We start from the raw sequence: 22,892 nt of genomic DNA, 5'->3' as shown, positions 1-22,892 counted from the left end.
TGTATAATTTGCACTAGCCACAGGGCAGGTGTAAATGACGATAAATAGTGATGACTGGCACAGCATTGCCTTTGTATTAAAAAACTGAACGTATGCATGCCACTAACTAGCACAGAACAACTGTATGCAAACAAGATAGACCATAAAAACACATTCGATGTAGAGTATACATTATTATCTAAAGTTTTTGAATTTAATGAAAAAAAGTTTTAATAATCCATCTTTTAATTGAGGATTATACAGTTTAGAATTTATTATAGAATAGAATTTTTGTGAACACATTCTGACGTGATCTTATGTTGCATATATGCTTGTGCTTATACTGTAGTTTGTTCAGTCCGTTAACATATGGCAAAAAGTTTCGGCAGAGCGTACTTACACCCAGATTTAAATGGAACCATATCTTAAGATCCGCTTGGATTTGAATACAGTCAGAACTACATTCAAGTTTCGTTCTTTTCTTTTATACGCAAATTGTGTGCCGGTTGCGTCTGAACATTAATCAGGCTCTTTATATACAAAAGTTAAGCACAGAGTACAAAAGCAGTCACACTGTGCTAAAAGGTTGTTCATTTTCCCACATCTTAAACGGATCCCTTCAAAACCAGGAGACTAAAACTTCTGAGATAATCTCACTGGATTTTTAAGATAGTAACTTAAAGAAAAAAAAAAAATCCGTTTTGAGTGGAACATCTTAAGTGAAACCCAATCCCCAAAAGTTACTTTACTGGAGTCAGGCATTCAGGCTCTCTGCACGTACCCAATCACCCATACGCACTTGTATGCACCCGCTGACAGTATGTTGTAGATGGAAAAACTGCTTTTTGGGGGGGAAAAAAAGACTGTGTTAGACCCAGCCAGAAGAGTGTGGGACATATCTCTAAAATCGTCATTCCTGTCGACCATTTTCAATTTTGGGCAGAATTGTCCTTTAATATGCAGAAGGGGAAAATGAAAATTTTGATCTGGACACATTTAAAGTTTACATTATTCATAGAATTAGATTTTATTAATAGTCAATGGTCTTGTAATAATATTTAGTGATCTCAAGCTTAAGTGAATTTATAGTGCCAAAGAAACATTATATCGGTTTCCTTATCAATGTATATTTTGATTTATATATTGAATCAATATTCATAACATTTTTATAGAAATTCATTAGAACTTCTCATTAGAGACCACAAATCATTGGGCTATATATAGCACTTTTTATCTCTGTACATACCTCAATTGTTTAACATGAAAATAATTTCTATTGAACATTTACTATTGCATGCATCATCATCATCATCATTTATTTATATAGCGCCAGCAAATTCCGTAGCGCTTTACAATTGGGAACAGACATTTATAAGACAATACTGGGCAATACATACAGACAGAGAGGTAAGAGAACCCTGCTCGCAAGCTTACAATCTATGGGACAATGGAAGTTTGAAACACAGGGGCATGTGCTACATCACATCATATTGCACATTGGACCAGCTACAATGCAATGGTAAAAGGTATTGAGTGGGCTGTGCGATTAGTCACACAGCAATGTTGGTCAGAGCGTTGTTGTCTTGTTTTAGCTGTGTATAGGGTGGCAATAGGGTAATCTAGGGAGATTAAGATGCTGGTGGAGGAATATTATAAGCTTGTCTGAAGAGGTGGATTTTCAGAGAACGCTTGAAGGTTTTAAGACTAGAGGAAAGTCTTACTGTGCGAGGGAAGAAATTACACAAAGTGGGTCCAGCCAGAAAAAAAGTCCTGTAACCGGGAATGGGAGGATGTGATGAGAGTGAAAGAGAGACGCAGATCTTGTGCAGAACGGAGGTGTAGAGTCGGGGGATATTTTGAGACAAGTGAGAAGATGTATGTTGATGCAATTTTGTTGACGGCCTTGTGCATCTCTCATTATCTATACACACAATATTAACAGAAAACATGGTATGAGTTTCCTTTTGAATATATGTATTTATGTTTTAAACATTGATAACTCCATATATAGAAAACCCTCCATATGGCAGACATCCAGAATAATGTGCTAGAAACGTCTGACACAACAGGTGACTGTAATATCTGCTGTTTATATTGGACACATTGGGGCTTATTTAACAACAGACAACAATAATGTGCAGTAGCCCACAGCCATCTGAATTGAACAGGATGTATACAGTGTAAGTGCATTAAGGGCCGATGAAATTATAAAAGGACATTGCTTACATTGTTCACAAAGTGTGGTATTTGCACAATTCTCTGAATCGCCATATAGCTTTCCCTAAACATGTCGACTGCCTTCTATTTCCCATACCAGACCAGAAATACTCCTCCTGACCTTTCACATACATTGTATAATATGGGTCTCCAAACTGTTCACATGGTGTTACAAGAGGTGGGAACTTCTAATCCTGAGATTTCAACACTGTGTTACATTTGCTGAACTGGAGACAGGGACCAACATCAAAATAATAGAGGCAGGTATTATCTGACATGTAGTAAATTAGTCAATACCGATCACTAGAAACTATGACTCCCCACTGGGTGCTGTGTAATACTTCTGATGCCAATCCCTGCCCTTGTTCACCAGTGTAATTCTGAAACTGGGTAAGAACTCATCTATGTGTAAATGTAAATTCTGCATGTCCAGATTTACAAACAGAAAATCTCAAGGACAACTTGATTTTGTTACACTCACAACCTATCTGAAAGTTAAACTAGCTGTGCCAACTGTATTCCAACTGATCATGAATTACTTATACCGATGCCGCTTGGGTCATTACAGAGAATAACCACATGAAAGCCTGTTTTTTACATTTTTTTAAATTAAATAAGGTGTATGTATCTTTAGAACTCATTCAGTGCTTTTAATCAGAATTTGCTAAAATGGAGCAAGACATGAGCTGATATTTGCACAGGCACCGGTTTCAAGGATCCCACTGCCTGCACCTCTGATGTTCTCATAAGGGCGTGGTTCTAAAATGCCCATGTGACCTCGCCCTAAGAGCATACATTTACTGGATTTAGACCCTTAAAAATCGATTTCCCTTAACCTACAGTATAGATTTGTTAATTGCTTTTGTATTAGACATTATTATAAGAACCGTAAGCATTTCTGAGCAGTTTCATCGACAGCCTTTACCAATACGTTATATTCATTAAATTGAAAAAAAACAAAAACAAAACACCACCAACATTGTATTTAATACAATAAACAATATAGCATTCTTTAATCAACTGTCTGAAAGAAAAAATAAACAGTGACAATTGTTTCAGTTCCACAACAGAAGTGCTAAAGTTGGACGCATACGTTAAGAGCAATATTAGAAAATAGACGAGAACTGCAATAATCATCAAATCACAACCGATTGTATTATAATTTGACATGTTGGTTAATTTAACCTTCAGCCTGTTTATGCCATCATAGTCTTACTGTTCCAACAGGTGTCAGTAGTGCTCGGCAAGTTTGGCAACGTGTATGGCTTGAATAGACACAAACTCTTTTGCCTGACACTCAGGCCAAGCAATAGGATCAGTCTCTCTGTGGCTGACATTATTAACCCCAGTGCCACCTTCTAATGGTAAATATACATTTGCAGACAGTTTTGTGCTCAGATGCCATTTATTTACCCCACCTCATGGTTGCCGGGCTCCCGCTGTGTCCTCAGTATGGGTAGACTCTTGTTGCCATCTCAGATCTTCCCTGCCTATCAGCACTGGTATATCCAGCATAATTTTTAACAGTGGCCTACATTTAATAAATAATACACTTTGCAAAGTAAAACTATAAAAACAAAATGTAACTTTAATTATAAGCCGTATATCTATCGCGCTTTACATACTAAACACATTGATATACCTGTAATCAGAACTAGAGAAATCATTTTTGAGGAGAAGATTTCTAGGGTTAGGTTCGAAGTAAATGTGTAAAAATATCTCACTATGAAAAGATTTAGACACCTATTTATTTCTTTCTTCAAATTTTGCCTTTATACAATACCTTTTAAATAGAAAGATATTTCACAATGATACCAAAAGAAATATGTTCAGGGGCAGGCTAGGCTGGGGGGCATCTGCACCCCCAGGGACAAGTCCCATCATGGGCTACCTTGGGCTGGGCAAGTCCACCCTCTCTCCCCAAGCTAAAATTTGCCAACAAGCTCCGGAATGTCGCACCCCAAAACAATGCAAAATTTATAAGGGTACACAAAGTAGTGAGAAATAATACATTCTCAATTTAACTACACTTAGACAAGCTGTGTGATGAAAACATTTAGACTATAATAAAGAGTTGGGTTACCTTCTCTCCATATGTACTGTGCCACTTAGAAAGAGAGAGAGGTGGAAGAATCCTTAACTCTCCAATAGTTCAAACAAATCTCTCAGAAGAGACTCCCAGGGCACTGGATGATTTTTAATAAGTGTGGTGGATTTTTTTAAATGTAAACCAATTTGAGTCCTATTGGGATAAAAGCGCTATATAAATACAATAATTATTCTTAAGTGGCAAAATTCAAGAATAGCTTTCAAAATTTTGTTCTGATTGAGGACACTTTTTTTGTAGGTCTGAAGCTTGTCTGAAGCTTGTCTGAATGTCGTCATCGTTAAACCATACCCAACCCATCTAGCAGACATTGATTGATGGAAATGTCCTTGGATATACAGTACCATTTTAGTTTCTTTGTATTTATTTTGTTGTGTGATTGCATTTTGAAAACATAAAAGTGAATTTTTATGCACCAGCTCTAATTGAGAAATACTAGAAATGTAAATGCATCATTAAACTACAAATTAGTGTTGGTAGTAAGTGATTGGTATAATTAATAAATATTACGTCATCAGAAAACCCTGTCTCCACACCAATAGTGCATTTGTTTTGTAAATGGAAATGGGAATAGTTTGACTTCCTTAAAACACAAAAACTACAAGATAAAGCTGTCTAAGGCGGAGTCAGGCCCGGCGCTCCCATTAGGCAACCTTAGGCAGTTGCCTAGGGCGCCGGGACCTGCAGGGCGCCGCCGACTAGATTTTCTAATCTAGTCGGCGGCACGAGAGAGATGCACAGCTGTTTTTCAATGTCCGCATGATCACTGACAGACGTCAGTGATCATGTGATAGTCTGTCCGGCAGCGCCTCTGAGGTATCACACTGTCTGTCACTGACAGACAGTGTGAATAAAGTTATTCCCCCCTCCTCTCCCCTCTCAGCATGCATCGCGAGGAGCAGATAGAGGAAGAAAAGGTAAGTGAATTCGATTTTTTTTTTAATGTAGTGTGTTCGGGGTTCGGGGGGCGCGGGCGGCAGCGAAATTTTGCCTAGTGCGCCGAGAACCCTAGCACCGCCCCTGGGCGGAGTACACACTACTGTGTTTTCAGTCAATTATCGGGCCAATCAGACGATAAACAACTGATTAGCCCAGTAGTGTGTTCCTGGAACGATGAGCAATTATCGTTCGAAAGCACATGAAATTGTTTTTCAACCTGAACTGACAATCTCGTTTAATGGTGGAACAATGTCGTTCCAATTTTGCAGTGTGTATGCACTCTGCAGAATTGAGACAGCTGGTACACTTACCAGAGTAAATGTACCCAGGTTGGAGTATCAAGAAGCAGGTCCTGGCAGGTTAAAGGAAGCCCACTTGCTCAGGACAGCTGTCACTTTCAGCCAATGGTTACGACAGATGAAGAGCACAGATCTGAAGTTAATTGTGTACAGTGTTTACTCAATGAATCAGCAAGCTGATCGGGACATTTTTTTCTGCCTGTCGCTGATAAAGTGGGTTGTTGGTAAAGTTTTCCTGTTGTGTGAACCTAGCCTAACTGTACAAAAGAGCCAATATTCACAACTGATTTGAGAGAAGGTTGTAACTGTGGGGATATTATTCCATCTGTATCGCCCACTCTGTCAGTAATCCCAATGAAAGACACTGCAGCTAGAAAAAATCTGCTCTTAACATCCAAACATCTTTAATCGAATCGTAAGAAAATAAAAATGTGTATGGTTGACAAAAAAAATTCTATAGTTCAGATGTAAAGGTCTGAATTGATTTATAATATGTTCAGAAATGGTGGAACCTTTTCCTCTGGAAGTGGTAGACATGTGTGCAGTCTAAACAGGCAACAATCTACAGATCGGTCTCAAATATACACACATATATATTGCATATGCATACAGCTATAGGACTTTTATGATTTTGGACCATTCCTGAAAAGTGTGATTGTAAAATAGTAAGTCATAATTAAATAAATCATATATAAAGCTAATCTCTCATTCGAAGATATGAGTATGTTACAATTATAGCTAGCCTTAGTTAAGATTGGCTGATAATACAATAATTGGCATTCTGCTATATAGCAAATCTAAGTACAGTGTCAAACATCTGAAGATCTAGCAATGTATATACTATACTTGCTATTTATATCTTTATAGAAGATCATTTGAATTTCAGTTTCATTGTTTAGGACACTGTGGGTCATTAATAAAAGAGATGTAATCAAAATCTAGTTAAGCAAGTACAGTTATTTGTTATTTCAAAGTCACAATCAAAATTTGTACTTGGATCGAAAACTGGTTAGAGAATAGGGAACAGAGAGTTGTGATAAATGGAACATTTTCTAATTGGTCAAAAGTCTTAAGTGGAGTACCTCAAGGTTCCGTGCTGGGACCACTCCTTTTTAATATATTTATTAATGACCTTGGTGATTGTTTAGAGAGTAAAGTTTCTATTTTTGCAGATGACACTAAACTCTGTGAGGTAATAAAATCAGAGCAAGATGTAGCTTCTCTACAGAGGGACTTAAATAAACTGGTGGATTGGGCGGCTAAATGGAATATGAGGTTTAACACAGATAAATGTAAGGTTATGCATTCAGGGATCAAAAACAAGAACGCAATCTATAAATTAAATGGAATTAATTTGGGAGAATCTATAATGGAAAAGGATTTGGGAGTGCTCGTAGACAGTTGACTTAGCAATAGTGCTCAATGTCAAGCAGCAGCTGCAAGGGCAAACAAAGTATTGGCATGCATAAAAATGGGCATAGATGCAAGGGAAGACAGTGTAATTTTGCCACTGTATAAATCATTGGTAAGACCTCATCTTGAATATGCAGCACAGTTCTGGGCACCACTCTATAAAAAAGATAATTTGGAACTAGAAAGGGTTCAGAGAAGGGCGACAAAATTGATAAAGGGTATGGAGTCATTAAGTTATGAGGAAAGGTTAGCCAGTTTAGGCATGTTTACTTTAGAAAAGAGGCGTCTAAGGGGAGATATGATTACTATGTACAAATACATTAGGGGTCAATACGGAGAGCTTTCATGGGAACTTTTTACCCCAAGGACCATACACAGGACACGTGGTCATCCCCTAAGGTTAGAGGAGAGGAAATTTCACAACCAGCAAAGTAAGGGGTTCTTTACAGTAAGGGCAGTCAAGATATGGAATTCATTGCCAGGGAAGGTTGTGATGGCAGATTCAATAGATATGTTTAAGAAAGGGTTAGACAATTTTTTAGCGGAAAGGTGTATCCAGGGATACGACCGTTAATTTAAAATAAAGGATAGTAGTGGATATAGGGTAAAAATTGGATTGCAATATTGAGTCTGGGGGGATTTTCAAAATTGAAACAGATGGGCGCTTGCCTACTCTGGATTAATTTCAAATATAAGTGCAGGATCACAGGAGATCCAAAATAGGTTGAACTTGATGGACTGGTGTCTTTTTTCAACCTCATCAACTATGTTACTATGTTACAATCTAGTATTATATGAAGTAATTTAAGTTTTATATTTGGCCTGTCTTGATTTTTGCCAAAGCCATGTCTGTTGTGTAGTACATTAAGTATATAACCGTTCCTAAAAAAGGTACTTTGAAAGCACCAAAACAGCCGTAGTTTGATTTTACTAGGATGAATTCTATATGGTTTATACACTAACTGGCACCCATATTGATGGAATGAAGTGATGGGCAAGACACAGAAAACACACGGGTAAGCTTTATATTTTATTGGGTAAAATATAAAAGAGTAATTCAGTGGATTAATCAAATTTCTGCAACGTTAAACTAAACTCTTCTTTCTTTGGATTTTCTTTACTCAACTTCCATAAAAGGCCCCCACTCCCACAATAACCTAATATATCACTTCTGGAATACAGAATCGTGCCAGTTTCTCTCTTCATATAAGAGCAATGGTTATCTGTCTATTCCCATTGGGTCCTCCAAGGCAGCATATTTCAGAGACAGGAAATAGAGAAATAAAAACAGCTCAGAGCTGATGACAGCAGAAAGATAGCAGGAGAGAAAAGTAATGAGGGACATTTACTAACATTGCACTAAACTATATTAACCAATCAGAAGTTAGTTTTCTTCTGACTTTTACAAAATTAAAGCAAATTATTGATTGGCTATTACTATTTAGTGCAAATCTGTACCTAAAAGAAATGTTAGTAAAGCTGAAAGGGCAAGGGAACATGTAGGCCTGGAAAACTTACTCTAAAAGCTAGATGACTGGCAAATGGTAGGTGCCAGCAATATTGTAATGTACAATGGCAGTCACATTAAAATTTAAAGGGGAGCAGGACCGAACCAAAACATAACATACAAATCATATCCTAACAGATTATCTAACCAGCCTGTACACATACACATAAAATCCTAGCCATGTGTCCGGCTTTAAGAAATATTTGGCATTTACCATTTTCCTTGGTTTGTTTCTTCAGGCAGCAATTAATGAATTATAAATCACAGTTTCATGGACTACCATATCAACCACAATCACATGACACATGACGAAGAGACATTCCTCCTCACCCTCGGTCTTCACATTACATGCAGAGAACTGTGAGCCTGTGTCTCTGTGACTAGCAGCCATTTTTTGCATTTAGATTTTAAAAAACAGATGATTTGTAGAAGTACAGTTAAGAAAAAAAAAAAAAAGATATATGCTTAAAAAAAAAAAAAACTTGGAGGCACTAGTTGCTACAAGGGTGTAGCAAACATGGGGCCTTCTCCATGGGTGTGTAAGCTCATGTCCATTTAAGAGGTCATAGGCTAGACTTAAGCCTAAAACAGCATTGGACACCACAGAAGTGCTTTCTGTTCCCTGCATCCTTCAGGAGTATGGTCTGCGGAATATTCATTTGTTGGCACCTGAGCCCACACCAAAAAAGCTGAAGAGCACCCATTCCAGATAAGCCTCTTACTTATGAATGCTTTCTACATTTTTTAGTTGGTAATGAGAAGAATAACTAACCTACTATTTCTGAACCCATTGACTGAAAGAAGCAATAAATCTCATCACACTGTTTGTGGAAAATGTGAAAACCTTTGCCTGAGAATTGTGAAGGGGCTTTCTGTGCAGACTGTATTCCTCAGAACAAAAAGGCCCACTGCTCAGTCACCTGAACAGGTTGCAGAATTAATTTGCTGAATGATGAGGGCATCCAAGGACACTTTTTTCACAAAAGAGGATTTATTTGCCATGCCAGGGCTTAAGAGAGCCAGACTACAGACAAGTGTGGATCTGGAGCATGTTAGACCTGGTAAATTTGCCTGGGGGATTAGGTTCGCTCATTGATCTCAAAAGGATCACCTAAAAATCTGAGATCTCAGGTCATTTAACACTGAAGTCCTCCTCAAACAATAGTCCATGGGGATTAATGATACACCAGCTTCTTCCTCTCTTTAAGATTCCTCTCTCCTTTGCCCCTCACATTCTCTCTCTTGCTAAATCCTGCCGCTTCCAGCTGCGTAACATCGCACGCATCCGGCCCTTCCTCTCCCAAGATGCCACCAAATGTCTTATTCACTCTCTGATCATCTCCCGCTTGGACTACTGCAACCTTCTCCTCACTGGCCTCCCCCACTCTCATTTCGCTCCCCTTCGTTCTGTTCTTAACGCAGCCGCTGGTCTTATCTTCCTTTCTCGCCGCTCCTCTTCTGTCTCCCCCCTCTACCAAGCCCTTCACTGGCTCCCCTTCCCCTACAGAATCCTGTTCAAGCTCCTCACTCTCACATACAAGGCCCTCGCCAACTCCACTGCTCCCTACATCTCCAACCTCATCTCTATTCACGCTCCATCCCGCCCTCTCCAATCTGCCAATGACCGTCGCCTCTCCTCCCCTCTGAATACCTCCTCACACGCGTGAATCCAAGACTTCTCCCGCGCTGCCCCCCTCCACTGGAACAAGCTCCCTCCCTCCATCAGAACATCCCCTACTCTGTCCAGTTTCAAATGGGCTCTAAAAACCTACCTCTTTCTCAAAGCCTTCCAGTCTCCCACTTAACTTCCTACCTTTTCTGCCTCCCTCCCCTCTTCCCCCTCCCCTGAATCTGCCTCCGTTCCCCCTTCTCTCCCTCTCACCCCGTGTCTCTCTGTCTGTCTACCCCTCCCCTTAGATTGTACGCTCCCTTGAGCAGGGCCATCTCTCCTCCTGTTTCCTGAACCTTTTACTCTGCTCTCCAGCTTCCTTTCCCCCCACCCCTCTGGGGGTCTCCCCGTCATCCGCCCCCTTCTCTTGGGCTCTGGCGCCTGCCGGTCTTCCCTCCCCGTCTCTCTAGCTGTGCTCTGAGCTTACTGAGTTACTGTGCTTATTGTTTACTGTATTTTGCCGTCCCACCTTGTACTGTACTTGTTTGTCCCTGTACGGCGCTACGGACACTGAGTGGCGCCTTATAAATAAAAACTAATAATAATAATAATAATAATAATAATAATAATAATAATTCCCTTTTGAGGAGATGAGGATTTTCAGCATAAAGACATAGTGCACATGGTTATTAAGGAACTCATCAATAAGGTACAGCCATAAAGAGGTCAGCCTGACCAAAAGAGACTTGATCACTTGTCCTTTGAAGATAAAGAGGCTTCAAGTTGCTGTTTGGAGGGGGGAGGTAAAGTCCATTATCCAAACATTGAAAATGCAAAACTTCATTGCTTCCATAAACTACAGAACACTTATCAGAAGTGGACACATCTTCAATTCAGCCTGTCTACATCAATAAGGACCTTCTTCAACATTGTAGTAGTTTACATGGCTGCTCTCAAGAAAAGAGGAGTTTCTCTCTGGCTCCCCAGAGCACTAAAGCTGGTTGCCCATGGTTTGCCTTAGCTTAGGAAGTGATCCAAGAATCCAAGCCTTGGATTCAAATACAAAGATTATTTCTAAAGCACCAGGGACCAGTTCTACATCCAAATCCGGGGCGCCCTATTTTTAATGGCGTAGATATTGAGCACTCGCATTTGAGACGCAAGGTAGTCTAACAAGGTGGTTGTACTTCTTCAAGTTATAAAAGAAAACTCTTCCTCTATTTATTTCAGGACTTGGAGGAGATTCATTCCATGGTGCAAGTCCACTTTGGAAGCTAGAATTCTACATATTCTTGATTTTCTTCACGCTAGCTTCAATAAGGGCCTTGCCCTGAGCACTTTAAAGATATGCAACACCTTAGGATCTCAATGTTGTCCTGGACGATTTATGTCTAATCCCTTTGAGCCTTTACAGGAAATGTCACTCAAGTGTCTCACACTTGGGGGGAGATCATATAGAAAGAATACATACAATGTGTTTCCGGAACGCCTGTTGAGGCTTATTTTTTTAGTGAAATATCTGCTCATTTCTTCTCACGCCCCATAGAGCTGCAAGCAAAAATGAGCATATATTTTTACCATACTAACATCACAGCTAATTGAATCTCCCCCTTAAGAAGTTATTTCTGGTAGCAATCATGTCTTCCCGAGTGGGGGAATACCATGCCCTATGTGTAAGGAACCTTTTCTGAATATCTATACATACATGGTATTGGTACAAACTAATTCTTCATTAGGTAGTTTCCACTTCTCATATAAATCAGGAGATAATACTTCAATCTCTCTGACCGCAACCAACTAATGACAAGAAGGAAAGAATGAAGGAATTCAGAAAAATGGATAATTCCTGTGATCTCAATAAGGACTTCCAAACATACTCTAGCAAAATTGATCAGAGAGGTCATTGCACAGGCTTAGAAGAGTAGTGGCATCAGGTGCAGGAAACTCAATTGCCCGCACCGAGCTGCCAAACCATCACTGTGGAGTGCGTTCTGAAGTTAACCCATTTGTTCTGGCTGACATGGACCTGATCAGGAAATGTTTTTATCATATTTAACAATCCAGTTTTTAATCAGATTATTCATCAAAAAAATAAGTAATTGCTCAAAAACAATGGCCCTCAACCTTTTTGGCAAACATTTTACTCCATCCAGGAGAGATAGTTACATAGATTGCTTTTTTTTTTTTTTTTTTTTTTACAAAATGTTTTTTTTATTCTCCCCCCACGAAATTCTGAGACCACTTTGCCTAACCCACACACTGCCCAGCTCCCTACACTATTCCATGTATTCAACTGTCTCATCTCTTTGGCCAATGCACTTTTCTGCCCCATCTATATCCCAGAACCCTTTCTTAACCCATGCATTCCGTTGCCTATACTGCATGTAATGGAATAAAGCTCCGACACAATACCAATTAACTATGGAACTTACTTCAATATACCTTCACAACCAAAGACTGATCACCTTCCAGCCCCCTCCTGCCTCAAGTCCCCTGGTTTAGAACGACCACTTCTAAGACATTGGAATAGGAAGAGTGCAAAACAAATAAAATGAGATAATTATTTTTAAAATGCCAAAACTCTATGTAAACCTCTTGAAAAAGGTATGATGTACCCCTAAATGGGAGGTAAGAATAATTTTATAACTCAGTATAACAGAGTATAAACATTATTCTGCAGGGGCAGATTCAATTCAGCCACATTAGTCTAGGATTTACACAGCGTTAGTACTATTACCTTTAATACGGTAATTTTAACCCGGATTTTTACTCGCGGCCCGAGAGGTATGAGCAAGAATCAGAGTTAAAATTAGCGTACTAACAGGAATACTGCACACATTTCCCGTACCAACAGTAATAGTGCACAGGCCACGTTAGCCGAATTGAATTGGCCCATAAGTGTCTGTAAGGGGGAGTTTACATTCAGCACAATGTATTTCTGCAACGTCCACACAGACACATCTCATCGATGTTCTGGCTGGAATCTCTGCTCAGTTTGCTCACACCACATAGCGGATTGAAGAGAAATGAGTAGAGATTCCCAACCGTAACGGCCTGCAATGTGCACAGCAGGATGTCTAGTGACACATCGCCGGCAAGTGAATCTGTCCCTATGGGGCATATTCAATTGTTGGCGTTACTGCCTAAAGTAATGAGCACACGCACTATTACCGTCATTACGGTAATAGTGCGCGTAAATACAGTTATTAACCTCAGGGAGCCGCGAGCTGAAATCCAGTAATAACGGTAATATTTTTCCGCGGCAGAAAACGGGAACAATTGAATATGCCCCTAAATGTACTGGTCAGGCAAATTTTCCGATGAACCTATGAAAACATAATCATTTTAGGGGGAATTCAGTTACCCACAGTGTGTCTCCGAAACAGTCGCAAAGGCACTCCATGGCAATGTAACATCACAGATTTCTCCTCCATCCCTTAGAGCAGAAATCTGCAATGTTAAGGTACCGAAGTACCTGAAAATGTGCACAGCCGCGATGTTTGGCGGAACATCAATGCGAATTGAGTATTTGCCATTACGTTTAACATCTTTAAGTATTCCAATGTCATTAACATCTTGGATAGGCAATTTATATTCTTCATGATTAATAATTTAGAACGCCACTTCATGACTGCCTAGGAAAACAACTGAAGGCAATAAAGATTTGCCCTTTACCTTACACTTGTGTTACACAAATGATTTGCAAAGACATATATTTTTTATTTGTAGACGATGGAATTATTTACAGATTCTCAAATAATGACCAACTAATACTTCATTTCAATATAATTATTTACATTTTTGTGTGTTCAGTTTCAGAATTTATTTACAAAAAGACTGCCAAACCAATGCTATGTTGTAAGTATCCAGTATACTCCACCCATAATTTACTGGAGATTTTATTAACACTGCACAAGTAGTGGCATTACCCTAAAAACAAGGTGTTCATACACCGTACATGTGGGCTCTTATTTTATAGTAAAAATTACCAATAGCAGCCTATCACAAAATAAAAGCTTTAGGTAAAATTAAAAACAAAACAAAATCATACTTATACAAAGTTACATCTATCACGTTTCATCTGGACACACAAACATGCAGAACTCACACTGACTTCCTGCTCTAATCTCTCCGCCTGCAGATCATGCTGCACCCAAAGTCTCTCCCAGCATCCTTCACTGCTCACTACCGTAATACACTGCATACTGCAGCACTCTGTACTGCCATGGAACGTTGATATTTCTTTAGGAACCACAAACTTAAATGTCAGACAGCCTATATACTGAACACTGTATTGATTAGGCAAGGGTGAATAGAAGGTCCATTGAGATGCTGAATGAGTTAACAACTCTGAGGATGAGTAAAGCAAGATGAATGTCAGCAAGCAATGAGGTCATTGTTTTGGCTTCATCGGATACCACATATCAATCAAGAAATGTGCGGCTAAAATTTTTCAGTTTTCTACACTATTTTCCCAAATATGTTTATGTGTTGTGAAACCAAGGCAGCAAAGTGTGATTGTTACATTGTGTGTGTTTTGAATAAAAGATACAGACAATGGAGCCTCAGGTTTTATGTAATTACCTACAGTTAAGTTTGGAATGTTTTAGTCTTGGAATATGCAGTATGCACCAGCTAACCTTATTTATAATATATGACATGTAGGGATATCATACTTTTAATATAAAAAGAGGGTGTGTTATGGTGGTAACATGTTAATCATGTTGATGCACACAAATTGCTTACAAATATTTATTTATTGCCATTTATATAGCGCCAAAATAACCCCACAGCACTTTGCATTGGGGAAAAAAAACCACAAGACTGGGGGGTATATTACTGCAGGTTTGAAAAAGTGGAGATGTTGCCTATAGCAACCAATCAGGTTCTAGTTATCATTTTGTAGAATGTACTAAATAAATGGCAGCTAGAATTTGATTGGTTGCTATAGGCAACATCTCTACTTTTTCAAACCCACAGTTTAGAAAATATACCCTGGGTGTTAACAAGCTGACAAAGATGTAAGAGTCTTGCTGCCTCACAACACAATAACCACACCAGAGGGGTAAATGTATCAAGGTTCGAGTTTCCGGCGGGTGTGAAAAGTGAAGATGTTGCCTGTAGCAACCAATCAGACTCTAGCTATCAATTTGTAGGGGCAGATTCAATTCGGCCACGTTAGTCTAGGATTACGGTAATTTTAATCCGGATTTCTACTCGCGGCCCCGAGAGGTGCAAGCAAAAATCAGCGTTAAAATGACCGTGCTAACGTTAATACTGCACACTTTTACCATACTAATGGTAATAGTGCGCAGGCCACGTTATTCCTAGAATAACGCGGCCAAATTGAATTTGCCCCATAGAATGTGCAAAATAAATGTCAGTCTATGGGGGGTATTCAATTGTTCGGCTTGACGGCTGAAAAACTCGCGCTCTAAAACTATTACCGTTAATACGGTAAAATTGCGCTTAAAAACCGTTCATACGGTAATTTACTCGCTGAATTTCAGCTCGCAGCTCAGGGAGCTGCGAGCTGAAATTCAGTGAGTAATTACCGTATTAACGGTAATAGTTTTAGAACGCGAGTTTTTCGGACGTCAAGCCGAACAATTGAATACCCCCCTATATATTGGCTGCCTGTATTTCAACGAATCCAATATAAAAATCTTCTACTAACATACAAGGCCATCAACAAAATTGCACCGACATACATTTCCTCACTTGTCTCAAACTATCTCCCAACTCGACACCTCCGTTCTGCACAAGATCTACGTCTCTCTTCCACTCTCATCACATCCTCCCATTCTCGGTTACAGGATTTTTTCCGGGCTGCACCCACTTTGTGGAATTCCCTCCCACACACACTATGACTTTCCTCTAGTCTTCAAACCTTCAAGCGTTCACTGAAAACCCACCTCTTCAGACAAGGTTATGATATTCCTCAACCACCATCTTAATTACCCTAGATTACCCTATTACCATCCTCTAAACTGCTAACGCAAGACAACAGCCCTCTGACCAACATTGCAACACACACAGCCCACTCAATACTTTTACCTTTGCATTCTAGCTGGTCCATTGTGCAATATGATGTAGAACATGCCCTTGTGTTTCCAACTCCCATTGCCCTATAGATTGTAATCTTGCGAGCAGGGTTCTCTTACCTCTCTGTCTGTATGTATTACCCAGTATTGTCTTATTAATCTTTGTTCCCAATTGTAAAGCGCTACAGAATTTGCTGAAATTTGCTTGATAACTAGAATCTGTTTGGTTGCTATAGGCAACATCACTTTCCAAACCAAAAACTTGCAGCTTGATACATTTACCTCCAGATGCCATTTAAAAAACACAATAGGGCTGAAGCACAACTCAAGATCAGTTTAAGTCATGCCATGCACCTTGAGTTGCGAATTACTCCTCGTAAGATAGATTTATGAGCAAATTGGTGGCATTTGGGGAGGAGTAGACGTTTTGCTAAGTGGAAGAATTGGACGGAGTGAGGGTATTACTGCTACAACTGGCCATTACTGCCACTATTAGGCTCCTGCTACACATAGGCACCTGGTTGGGCATTAACGCTAATTATGAGCCTAGGATTAGATATTGCTGCTAACAATTGGCATCTTACAGGGCACTAATGCTACAAATAGACATCATTATAGGTATTGCTAATAATGTACATGCTACTAGAAATCATTACTGGCATATTAGGCAGCACGGTGGCTTAGTGGTTAGCTCTTCTGCCTCACAGCACTGGGGTCATGAGTTCGATTCCCGACCATGGCCTTATCTGTGTGGAGTTTGTATGTGCTCCCCGTGTTTGTGTGGGTTTCCTTCGGGTTCTCTGGTTTCCTCACACACTACAAAAACATACTGGTAGGTTAACTGGCTGCTATTAAATTGCCCTTAGTCTCTCTAGGTCTGTGTGTGTATGTTAGGGGATTTAGATTGTAAGCTCCAATAGGGCAGGGACTGATGTGAATGAGTTCTCTGTACAGCGCTGCAGAACTAGTGGCGCTATATAAATAAATAGATGATGATATTAGAGCTTTCTGGACATTAACACTGACATATTATAACTTGCTGATCATTATCATATTTGATATTGATGTAGATTATCATTTGTGTATTAGATTTTGTTTGGGTTATAAGATTATGTTTTGGGAATTTTCTTGTTTTTGACCATAGTCTCAGTGGTAGCTTTCACTGCACGCTGGCATCAGTTATACCACTTTCATACTGCCGCCCCTGCAATATCCCGGGTTTTTGAAGCCGGGATTTTGCAGGGGCTCGGAGCGTCCCAGCTCAGAAACACCATTCATACTGCACCTTGGACCCGGGAATTTCCCGGGTTGACCCCATTCATACTGCACAAGTCTGTACCCTGGCAATTTGTGGGAGTCATCACCAGAGCACTTTTCATTGGCTGAAAGCTGGAATATGAAAAAAAAATCTCTCTCTCTCTCTCTCTCATCAGCAGCTATATAAGCCACCTGGTGACGCAATTTTTTGTTCAGTGCGGCCGCGGAGGCGACAGAAGAGGACATTGTGTGGCATCCATCAGCAAAGAAGACGCGGGCTCCGTCGGAAGTGGCAGGGAGCACTTGTAGGGGCTAGGAGTTACCCTGCCACAAGAAGAGGATGGCGAGTCAAGCAAAGAAGACGCCAGAAGAAGCACTCGGCGGAGAGAAGGCAGAAGACACCGCTACCAAGGACCAAAAGAGACATCATCGGCTGGGAGCCATGTAAGAAGAAGAAGAAGACAGCGGGGTCCCAAGCACTGAAGAGAAGCGGCACCTCCAGCTGGAGGGTCTGGAAGACCTGAAGACACCAAGCAAGTAAGTACCCTAGTCCTGCAGGTTGGGCACAAGGCCCATGGGCACAGTTCGGGCACTAGGCCTGTTGGCAAGTTTGGGGGACACAAGGCCCCGTCCCAGGTAGGGTCATTGAGTAATAGGCCCATTATAGTTAGGGAAGGGGCGCCAGGGCCCTGTAACTAGTTGGGCACAAGGCCACTAGGATAGTTTCTGGGCTCAAGGATCATTTTGTAGACTTGGTCACAAGGCCCATTTGGTAGACTTGGGCACAAGGCCCATTAGGTGGGCTAGAGGCCCTCAGGTTAAAAGGGCAGGAGGCCCTTAATAGGTGAGCGCAAGGCCCGATAGTTTAGCCAGGTTGCAAGGCCATTGAGTATAGGCAGGGCAAAAGGCCATTGGGTGTAGGAGGGCACGAGGCCCTGATTTAGTAGGAGGGCATTAGGCCCTGTTGTTTGGTGGGACAGTAGGTCTGTTAGCTAGGGTAGTAGGCCTTTATAGTAGGGAAATAAAACCTTGTTGTTAGCAGGGCTTTAGGCCCTTGGTAGTGAAGAGGACCTTAGGTCCTGGTAGTGTTTAGGAGAGCACTTGGCTCTCGTAGAAGTGGGGCATTTATCCCCTAGTGAATGTAGGCATTAGAGCGGCATATAAGTCCCCTCTATCTGGTACAGAAGGGCACCTCTAAAGGCCTGAGCCCCAAGACAAGGGTTCAGGCCATGGGCGGAGGCCAGCGAGGCGGCTGAGTGCCAGTGGACGTGGGTGGCCCAGGACGGGTGAGCAGCAGCAGGATCGATCAGCTCCCAGAGAAGAAGTGACCATTAGGTGAGGTGGTCACTGGCAGGTAACGTACCGAACTGTTTGTTATCTGTATAAACCTCTCTCCTTTAGTGTATTTCCCTGCATGGTCCAGGAGTCAGCCCTTCACTGGAGATGGTGCTGACACGGAGAGCAGCTAGGGTGGATCCGAAGTGGACGGTAGGTGGTCATCGTTTAGGAGGTAAGACATCTGTGTGCGTGTGTTCCGTTCCCCCGCAGGCGTTACACGTCCACAGAGACACCTCGCACTGATGATATGAAAGGATTCTCCACTCAGATTTTCTCGCACCCAATAGAGGTGCACATAAATTGCCGACAATGTGCGCAGTGGTATATTGCCAACAACTGAATCCCCTCCCTAATGTGTTAAATTAAATATTATTACTACTAAATACATTTCTTAAAGTTGTGAGTTATAATGTGTTTATTATATACATTTTACAATGATTTGGTAACTGTCACATGAAATATACTATATTAGTATGCTGTGCTTTTATCTATTATTTAGTTAAGTACTCACTAACACCGAGTTACATAACCACAGTCAGGTTTTTCCCTCTCATCGTAAAATAGAGTTCACCATATTATAATATCCCCCTTTGCACTAAGGAGGTGCCAATGAATTTTTTTTTAATGTTAAAAACTACGAAATGAATCATGAAATGTATTATGTAGTAATTGGATTGCCCATAAGATTGTAGTTTAGGCTTGGACAACCTGTGGCACTCCAGGTGTAGTGAAACTACAAGTCCCAGCATGCTTTGCCAGCTGATAGCCGTCCGATAGCTGGCAGGGTATGCTGGGACACATGGAGAGCCACAGACTGTCCAGACCTGTTGTAGTTGGTATATTAAATTTTAGTCCATACAGACAGTAAACGCACATTTACTGATTTTTACTTTAAACTTTTTGATTTTTATTACAAGTAACAAGCTGCCCAAGAAACTATTATTACCCTTGTAAAAAAAAAAATGATTATGAAGTAAATAATAAAGAAAAGTCGTTGCCATATCATGCAGCTTTGTCTTGCATCTCATTTCATGAGCCATCACCATCAACATTTTCTGCTTCTTCTCTGCCTTTATATTCACTATTTTTATGAACTTGTGATAATGGCTTGTCTGGATTGAGTCAAGATTATCTACCCTTTCATGGTGGTCCATTTCTTGATTTGCTGTGAGTATTTACAAACTTAAACCTGCTGTAAATGAAGATTCTGAAGCAGCTGAGGAGTAAGATGTGTCAGAGGCTGGGTTGAGCTTGGCTGAGTCTTACTACCATGTTGTAGGAGGAATATGCTTTTCTGGACCAAACACCTGGAGATATTTTGCAGTCTCCAACATTTGAACGTATCTTTCCAACATCAAATGCTAAGTGTTTTGCCTGTTCTATAAACTTAAGTGCTTTAGCAATACTAGCACCACTAACATTTCTTCCCTTGAATCTTGGATACAGAAGATATTTGCAGCAGCATGAATTTATTGGCAACAGAATGTTTCCTGTGTGTTAATAAAGTCTTTAACTTATTCTTGTTTTGTATTTGTAAGCGGAGTTACAAGCTATTTAGATTCTCAACAACAGCTGATTTTATCTCATCCATATGATAAGGAATGTCTGGCAGAAGTACAGGCTGATTGAAAGCAGAGATTGCTGAAGAAATTGGCGTTAGAATCTTTAGGGAGTTCTGCAGCTAACCCCAGAAAACAACCTCATCAGGTACTATGCTCCTTACACTTCACGTTATTTAATTATTACAGTGTTTTGAAAAACTCACTTTTTAGAAATTTTCAGATGAGATTGACCACTAGTGCACCCAATATAGTTTTATGATATAATTTGTCACTATTTTATTTTATTTATGTTCTTACTGCTTATTCTTAAATATTGCAGTTGTAATGTTTTTTTTTCAGAATATCATATTGTTATAAAAAAAAAGCAGCTTTAGCCTATGGGATGAACATCGTATTGCTGTAAAACATCTATACTTGTTGTTTGTGATCTTTCGTGCTCAGGGCTGGTGCAGTGGTACTAGGCACCCTAGGCTAAACTTTAGCTGGCGGCCCACTCATTATGCTGCTGCAGGGGATGTGTTCATGACAGAATGGGGATCCTGTGCCCAAACCTCTCCACATCCATTTGGCTCACCCCAGTGCTAGGAATAGGCTGCTCTCTTCTAACACTACTCTGCAGAGCAGCATGAAGTTGAACTGCACAGGACAGATCCCCACAATCATGACAGTTGGGACCTATGACATATATATACATGTAGCACTCTCCCTTGTCATTAACCTTCTGTCATACTCCAGTGTTTTGTAAGATATACATATCCTAGTGGCAAAGTCTCCTGTACATAGGAAATGGGTAAGCAAGTGGTAAAAGTCCCAAGCTACAGTCATGGCAAAAAAGATTTGAGAATGACATAAGTATTGGTTTACACAAAGTTTGCTGCTTCAGTGCTTTTAGACCTTTTTGTCAGATGTTGCTATGGTATACTGAAGTAAAATTACATGCATTTCATAAGTGTCAAAGGCTTTTATTGACAATTACATTAAGTTTATGCAAAGGGTCAAAATTTGCAGTGTTGACCCTTCTTTTTGAAGACCTCTGCAGTTCGCCCTGGCATGCTGTCAATCAACTTCTGGGCCACATACTGACTGATGGCCGCTCATTCTTCCATATCAATGCTTGGAGTTTGTCAGAATTTGTGGGTTTTTGTTTGTCCACCCGCCTCTTGAGGATTGACCACAAGTTCTCAATGGGATTAAGGTCTTGGAAGTTTCCTGGCCATGGACCCAAAATTTTTATGTTTTAATCCCCAAGACACTTAGTTATCACTTTTGCCTTATGGCAAGTTGCTCCATCATGCTGGAGAAGGCATTGTTCGTCACCAAACTATTCCTGGATGGTTGGGAAAAGATGCTCTTGGAGGATGTTTTGGTACCATTCTTTATTCATGGCTGTGTTCTTAGGCAAAATTGTGAGTGAGCCCACTCCCTTGACTGAGAAGCCCTCGCTTAGCAACATCTCCTGTCACAAAGAAAAACAATTTGACTTTATCAAACATTACATTTTTCAATACAGTCTCTTTTTCCTATAACAAGAAATCAAAGGTTAATTAACAAAGTCATCAATTCTTGGAATTCTTTTGATTTTAGTCCAATGTCTTTTCTCAAGATTGATTGTAGATTGACTCACACGATTCACATCATATGTGACGTCTGGTTGAGTCTTAATACTTGCAAACATTAAGCTTCCAACAGCATTTCTGTAAGGGATTTTGCTCATTTCTTCTATCTCTTTACTGCTTTTTGGTAACATTTCCTTTGTCATTTTTACGCTTTTATCCACAGGTGTATTAACTGGGTTTGCATCAAACATCCCATACTTTGTAAGTATATTTTCGATGTATGTCTGTTGATCAATTGTAACAGTTCCACCATTCAAATTTTGCATGATCCTCATGCCTAACAGCTTGCTTACAGGACCTAGATCCTTTCATTTGAATTTCTGTGTCAACAGGTGTTTGGTACTGGTGATGTGTCTCTCTTGGCCTGCTAGCAGTAGATCATCTATGTACAAAACTATGAAGAACATCTTTTACTCAATGGTTTTGTGATACAGACAATGATCAATCTCTGACCTATTAAAGTCCATGTCTAGCAGTACAGCATCAAGTTTTATGTACCAACATCAACCACTTTGTTTAAGTCCACAAAGTGACTTCTTTAGGAGGCACACTTTGTCTTCTTGGTAGACACCCTCATTGTAGTGTTCAGGTGGCTCCATGTAAATCTCCTCTAACAATTCTCCATTCAAGAATGCAAAGTCAAAGTCAAGCTGATGCAACAACAAATCATGCATAGTGGAGATGACAATCACTAACCTCAGGGTGCTGTATCTGGCAACAGGCGAGAAGATCTCTCCGTAATCGATCCTGGACTTTTGTGTGTAGCCCTTGGCAACAAGGCAGGCTTTATAGTGTGCGATGATACTGTCCGCATTCACTTTCTTACAAAAGACCCACTTGTTCCTGATCGTTTTTGTGGTTACTCGGCCTGTCAACTACAGTCCAGGTATGATTGACATCCAGAGCTTTTAACTCTGTTTCTCCACTGTTCCCAGTCATTGCTTGATTTTGCCTCTTCAATGTTTTGTGGTTCACAAAATGTTAGATTAGCATACTCCTCGCTAT

The 22,892-nt window shown here is 40.3% G+C and overlaps 2 protein-coding genes across 3 annotated transcripts in view; one reads left to right on the top strand and one right to left on the bottom strand.

The window, feature by feature from the left end:
- ATG10 (autophagy related 10) overlaps positions 1 to 14,254 on the bottom strand; it is a 105,598-nt gene extending 91,344 nt beyond the window's left edge. For both annotated transcript variants that reach the window (XM_075180365.1, XM_075180375.1), the window contains exon 1: positions 14,179 to 14,254. The gene's annotated coding sequence lies outside the window, so the exon portion shown is untranslated. The remainder of the gene's footprint in view (positions 1 to 14,178) is intronic.
- The window catches only part of LOC142097997 (uncharacterized), a 1,069,021-nt gene that overhangs the window by 516,499 nt on the left and 529,630 nt on the right, over positions 1 to 22,892 (top strand). The gene's annotated exons all lie outside the window — the stretch shown is intronic.

This window comes from Mixophyes fleayi, chromosome 1, assembly GCF_038048845.1.
Source record: "Mixophyes fleayi isolate aMixFle1 chromosome 1, aMixFle1.hap1, whole genome shotgun sequence".
In the NCBI taxonomy this organism is placed as follows: Eukaryota; Metazoa; Chordata; class Amphibia; order Anura; family Limnodynastidae; genus Mixophyes; species Mixophyes fleayi.
Note: the sequence above shows the minus strand (reverse complement) of the source record. Positions and strands in the feature narration are given on the sequence as shown.